This window comes from Protopterus annectens, chromosome 11.part0 (assembly GCF_019279795.1).
Source record: "Protopterus annectens isolate FY-2018-M chromosome 11.part0, PAN1.0, whole genome shotgun sequence".
Lineage (NCBI taxonomy): Eukaryota > Metazoa > Chordata > Ceratodontiformes > Protopteridae > Protopterus > Protopterus annectens.
In genome coordinates, this window is record NC_056745.1 from 493,867,132 (window position 1) to 493,873,705 (window position 6,574).

The 6,574-nt window shown below is 35.7% G+C and overlaps 1 protein-coding gene across 3 annotated transcripts in view; it reads left to right on the plus strand.

The window, feature by feature from the left end:
• Positions 1–6,574, plus strand: part of LGR5 (leucine rich repeat containing G protein-coupled receptor 5) — a 1,626,452-nt gene that overhangs the window by 1,593,003 nt on the left and 26,875 nt on the right. The window lies entirely within an intron of this gene.

Sequence of the window (6,574 nt, forward strand, 5' to 3'; positions counted from 1 at the left end):
ATGATAGTATCATGTTCATAACAAAGCCCAGAAAAGACATCCCCTTAATATTGCTTTAAAACTTTCCAAAAAATTTCAGGTTACAAGATTAATGAAGAGAAAGCTAAAGCAATAGCAATCAACTACCATCCAACCATTGATTTAGTACAGTAGTTTCCCTTTCTGTGGAGCCATTCTAACATGAAATATCTAGTAGTATGATTGTTGCAAAAGGTGGAAAACATAGCAAGATATAATTGGGAGGAAATTCAAAAGAATATGATTAAGAAAATTAAGAAGTATCAATTGTTAACTCGGATTTAGACAACAAAACGTATGTAGTGAAAATGTTTTTGGATCCTCTAATACTCTATATCAGCTGATCTTTTTTTATACATAAATGAATCAGTCAGTAGAGAGATAAATAGAGAAATGAACTAGCTGGAAGAAGCAAATACCCCAGTCTCCTAGGAGGGTCTTGCAATGCTGCAGCTAAAGGGCTATTTCAAAGTAGCTCAACTCTTTATCATGACTACTTATTATTGCCCCATTTAGAAAAGAATGGTTCAGGAGTGCTTGGGAATTAGGGGAGGCCAAGATAGAAGGAATGTTTTGGAAAGACATTTAGCTGTATGAATTGGAGGTTCTATTCCATTTACTCAAGAAGGGCTCCAGAAAGTATCTTGAGCTTCAGGAAACTAATTGACAGAATGGGCATGGCTAATAACCTTTATAGGTTTCTCAGCTTAAAAGGGACACCAATGGAGGGGTTCAGTGGCAGGCATAAACTGGTTTGAGCTGGGGAGGAAGGAGGAAGCCTTTTTACTGGAACAGCTGATAACCAGAGATGGTATTATTCCCTGGGCAGTAGAAAAGCATCTTTTAACTTGACCTTTACAGAGTTTCTGCCGCATATTGTAATCTAGCAAGGTTTAGGAAAATGAAGGGATTATGTAATGCCACAGAGCTAGTCCATTTCCTTATCAAGGCTAGATCCTCATAGGCATTACTGAAAAAGATTATTAGCATATGTTATAGTGTCCTACATTCTAACTTCAGAAATTCTGCAGCAAGTATGGAAAGGAAGTAGAAGGAAAAAACGAGGTGAGTCATGGATGATGGCACAATGAGAAAAAATATGTAAAGCGCACAAAAGGCCAACAAAGTCTAGGCATTTTGGAATTTTTGGGTTGAAATTCCTACATAATTACTGTTATATTCCCTCTAGACTAGCTAAAATGCTCCAAAATTGTGACAACCACTGCTGGAGGTGAGAGAGTCACAGCATATTTTTGGGAGTGCACTAGGTTAACTGACTTCTTCAACTCTCTAAAGAAGCTTTGCTACTAAACTATAAAACACTAGACAGTGAGCATTTCCCCCTCATAGAGTTCTTCAGCTGGGATCCAAAGAAGCCATAATAAGAAAGTAGAAGTTGAACCTGGTGACGGTAGATGTAATAGATATTGTACAAACTTCAACTAATGTGAGTTAAGGGGAAAAAGTCCAAAGATGTAGAGGCTAAATGGAGGTATTAGGGTATAGGTATTGCCTTAAAATAGCTAAAGTCAGTAATAGTGGACACTGTTCACTCATTTTATTCCTATGGACATATGTCTTAACATTCTTTTGCCAGTTTATATCAATTTATAAAACTGAAACAAAGTTTCATGGGTTTACTATCCATTGTTCTTACGTAAGTAATGATTTTAGTTTCTGTATTAAAATTTTGTAACTGTGCACACTAATAAAGTTTGTGCTTTAAAAAGGCTCCACTGGTCTTATAGTATTTTATGTTTCACTATTTATGGTTTAGTCTAATTGAAGATATGGAAAAACTGTTAATAAGAAACGGCTCCAGTGGTCATAAGCATAGAACACACCTACAAATGTATAAATATACAACTTCCACAGAATTACAAGTATATATATATATATATATATATATATATATATATATATAAATATATATATATAAATATATATATATATATATATATATATATATATATATATATATATATAAATATATGTATATATTTATATATATAATGGGTCTACTTCTGTTTATCAAAGAAACACTTTTTAGAAAAACAGAAAGCCAAACCCACTTTAGCAAAAGTGCACTTAAGCGAAAGTGCACTTTCGTAAACACCGATTCACCGAAGCAAGGTACAGTGGGGATAAGGAAATATGTCCTTTTCCCCACTGTAGTGCAATCTTGGAGTTAGTATATATAAGTAGCAGGGGTATGGGGGTACAGGGGGGGGCTTGCCCCCTGCAAAAATTTGAGAAAAATGCACTTTTGTTTAAGTGCACTTTCGCTAAAGTGGGCTCGGCTTTCTGTTTTTCGAAAAAGTGATTTTTCAATAAATAAAAGTAGACTCGTGTTTGTGTGTGTATATATATATATATATATATATATATATATATTAGCATATTCTTTAAGTTTTCAGTTTTTTTTTTTGTTTTTTTTTTTTGTTATAAAAAAATTTGATTATGTACTAATGACCTTAATTAAATGTCTGTTACCTCAAAAGGATATTCCATTTGTCAGAAATAACACTTTTAATTCAAACTACATACACACTAATTTGGCTAATTTACATAATGAGTGCTACTTTTCCTCATAATATTATTTTCTTGCCAACTTGTGAAGAATAATAAAGTTAATGGAATGCCAAAGAATGACAGTAAATCAGTACACACAGTGTATCTAGACATAGAAAAAGTGTTCATCACCATCCCAGACTAAGCTATTGCAGAAAAACTCTCACAGTTAAATGTAAGCATGCATGTGTAACTCATTGGATAGCAAACTGGTCAACAATTAGAAACCAGAGCATTAGGGCAGGTAGCTCTACATCCTCCAAAAGACCTGTCACTGGTAGTGTACCCCAAGGTTCAGTCCTTGGGCCACTCTTCTTTAGCATTTACTTCTTGGAGATCAAAGCTAATGTCAAGTGAATATGACTGCAAACTTGGTGTCATAATTAACTCACCAGAAAATATCAAGATCCTCCAAGAAGGCCTTTCCTAAACAAATAGCCGGTGTCAAAATCATGGGCTAAAGTTAAATGCTAAGAAATATGTAATAGTGTCCTTTGGCAAGAATGCCTTTCCTTGCAACTATACATTGACAGTACCCACCCCCCGAAAGCTGATCCTGAAATCAAGCTCCTAGGAAACTATGTAGATAATCAGCTGTCCTTTGATCGCCATGTATTCAATATTGTAAGGAATTCCCTTTTCACTGAGCAGATTACATTTAAATGTATGCAATTCAGGTGAAAGGATGCACTTAGTTCTCATTAGACTAATCATTGAGTATAATGCCCCTTTCAGTATGTACCTGTCCAAATACTTGTTACAACTGGAAAGACCACAATGCGTTATCACAAAAAAATCAAGGGCTTAAATCATAGAAGCTATGGAGACCATCTCAAGGTCTTGTCTCTCTTTTCGCTATCATACAGGCTACTATGAGGTGACCTCTCCCTTATACCAAGAGCTTTAGCCTTCCCTATCCTTTCTGACCTGTTACATATTCACAAGTACAATGGCAGCATGAACACCTGCTTAATCTGTTTTGCAACACTAATATGACATGTTGGAGGGCTAAGCATGTATTATGGAGAATACCACTTCTGTGGAACAGTCTTCCACTCAGCATAAAGCAAAGTACTTCTCTTACTCTCTTCAAATGTAATTTGGACGAATTGATTTGAAACTGCAAATTCACTCCTGGTTTAGCATCAATGTCCTTCTTGGATAAAGGCAATAAGTAAATGTCCCACCATATCTTGTTCTGCCCACTTCCGGGTTACTCATACAAAAACACAAGGGCCAAAAACTACCATGGGAGTGTGAGGCTTTTAAATTCCTCATAGATCAATAGCCAAGTAAGTACTTATGAACATATGAACCTTTAATCTGAGATTTCTATTATTACTCAGGAATGAATAAGAGCTGGGAAGATGGCAAAGGAAATGGAAAATATTGGGGTTCAGTTAACTTCATATTTATTAAAAACACATGGAACATAGCAGCAGCGAAGATTTACACCTTCCTCGTTAGTCTGCTGAAACTGTCACGTTCACCACATGGAGTACAAACTACATAATCCCAAAACTTCTAATAGCCATAGTAAGGAAAGGGCTGATCAGAGCTGCTGTGGCATGTATTGGATTGTTTTATACTTCAAATGATATTGTGCAGCATTCCTGTTTGTGGCCAAAATGCTGAAGGTTCTTAAAGTTTCTCAGATTTTACCACAACCATCATCACTGCACTGTCAAAGCAGTTATGAAAACCACTGCCTCTTTGCTATATAGAACTGAATAATGATGCAGCTCATGCATAGCTGTATAAAGGGCTGTTTAACCCCATAATAAACACAGTGTTCTTTAATGCTGGAAGGTATGCTAGCACACATTAAACAACAAACAGTCACTGCAGTTTCTCTTAATGCATTCTCCAAATCAGAAATCCACAGCTGTCATGCAGTATCCATGTGTTGTGTTTAAACCCATCAAACAGCTGTGAATATAGTCAGATCACAGGCATGTATATGCAAACTCATATAATTTTTTTATAGTTGTTATATATTATAGTTGACAAAGTACACATGCTGTAACTGAATAGATTGCTGTTACTCACTCCTCGTTCTGAGACCAGATATGCATTCTTTACAGGAATAAGAACAGGAATCAAATATTCTTTAATTAAATCAATAAATTTATTCTGTCACCACAGAACTGCAGCTACATTTCATCATGGCCTACTACATCTGTTTTGCAGATGAACACTGTTGGTCTCATCCACTTATGATAGAAGATGGTGGGAAGTAAGAATGTGGTTTTCTAATGTGTTCTGTCTTGAAAGCAAATGTGTTAAACTGAACAATAATGTGCAATAACACAAAATGTTCTTGAGTAACGAGGATATTTAAAGTAAATGTTATGTTTTGTTTGAAAGACATTGTTTCACATGATAATTTCAATGTAATCTAAGGACTGAAAGTAAGGGAAAAGTGATTCAATAGCAATTAAAAGCGAAAACTTTTAAGATAAAACAAAATAGAATACTAAGACAACCACTGCATACCTATTTAAATAGCATTTTGAATACATAGAGTAATATACTAACTGATACAGAATTACAGTTTTATATTGAGATATCAGGGTAAAACTTTAATGGCTCACCAGTTTGATAAAATATTACTTATAGAATATATGTGCCATTTTAATACAACTAGCTATGCAAAGGGTTATTAAATTTGATTTGGAAAACAAATGGCCTCCTAAACTAGTCTTCTTGGGAGCCCCTGTAGTTCATTAACATAACTTACTACTTCATAGAGTCAGCAAGACAAATGACAAACTGGAAGGATACTGTTACACTCGCCTAAAGAAAAAAAATCAAAAAAACTTTTGTCTCACAGGCAGATTAATCAGCAACAAAAATATATCACTATAGATTTCAGTTGGTGTGATATCATGTCACAAAACACTGCAGGAAAAGGATGGCTTCCACTGTGTTAGGATTCTGTCACAAATGCCATGCTTTTACTTTTGGTTTTGTCTGACTTGGAGAGGCAGGAAAAAGTGTGTTTCCCCTTCTCTTCAGGTTTGTCCAACCTTAGGGTTCATTTGTATGTATAGAAATCAATTAATTCCAGTTAGAAAACCTTAATAGTACAGCTTTGGGAGTCCCAAATATTCCTTAACTTTTAAGTAAAAGGCTTACTAATTCAGACATACCAGTGCCAAAGCTCAGTTCAGTAAATACAAAAGACCTTATACACACACACACACACACACACATATAGACACACAAGTAATGTACCCCCCTCCTACTGCAACCTCCCAGGCAGACACACACACACACTCTCACACATACACTCATGCATGCATCCCCCCTCCCACACACACACACACACACACACACACACACACACACACACACACAAACGCTCACTCACACACCCGTCAACACTACCTGACCTCTGAGCTCCCCAGCACTTACCTTTAACTTTTGGCTGTGTTCATTGCTACAGCTGGCCTGGAGCATTATAAATGTCTTCTTGTGGGCAGTTCTGAGGGAAACCTTAAGGCTAGTTAACATATATCCCTCCCCTGGAATGTCTCATTAACATTTAGCATGGCCTGGCCACAGAGGCAGTCCACTGCAGTGTTGCATGTGTTGAAATGAGCCCTCTGTTTTATTAGTTCATAGTGGAAATGTAGAAACAGCATCCTTTTATACTATCTGGCCTTGAAATATTGTTTTGCGATTAAAGTGTGGCAGATCATTATTGTATGACCCTCCTGAAAGAAGTGAGATGGAGTTATAAGTATGGTTTTACATGTGTTCTCATAACTGCAAAATAGGAAATGACTCAGCATATAGAAAAATAATAGTAACATAATTTTGGTGAGTTAGCCCTGTGTGTAGAATATATTTATATGGCATACTTGCACTTAATTTGATATGCATACAAGTATAACATTAGGAGAAATGTGGAATATATGAAACAAATTCCAGATGTCATTAAATTAATTAAATTAATGTAAGCAATAAAATGCTTGTGTTT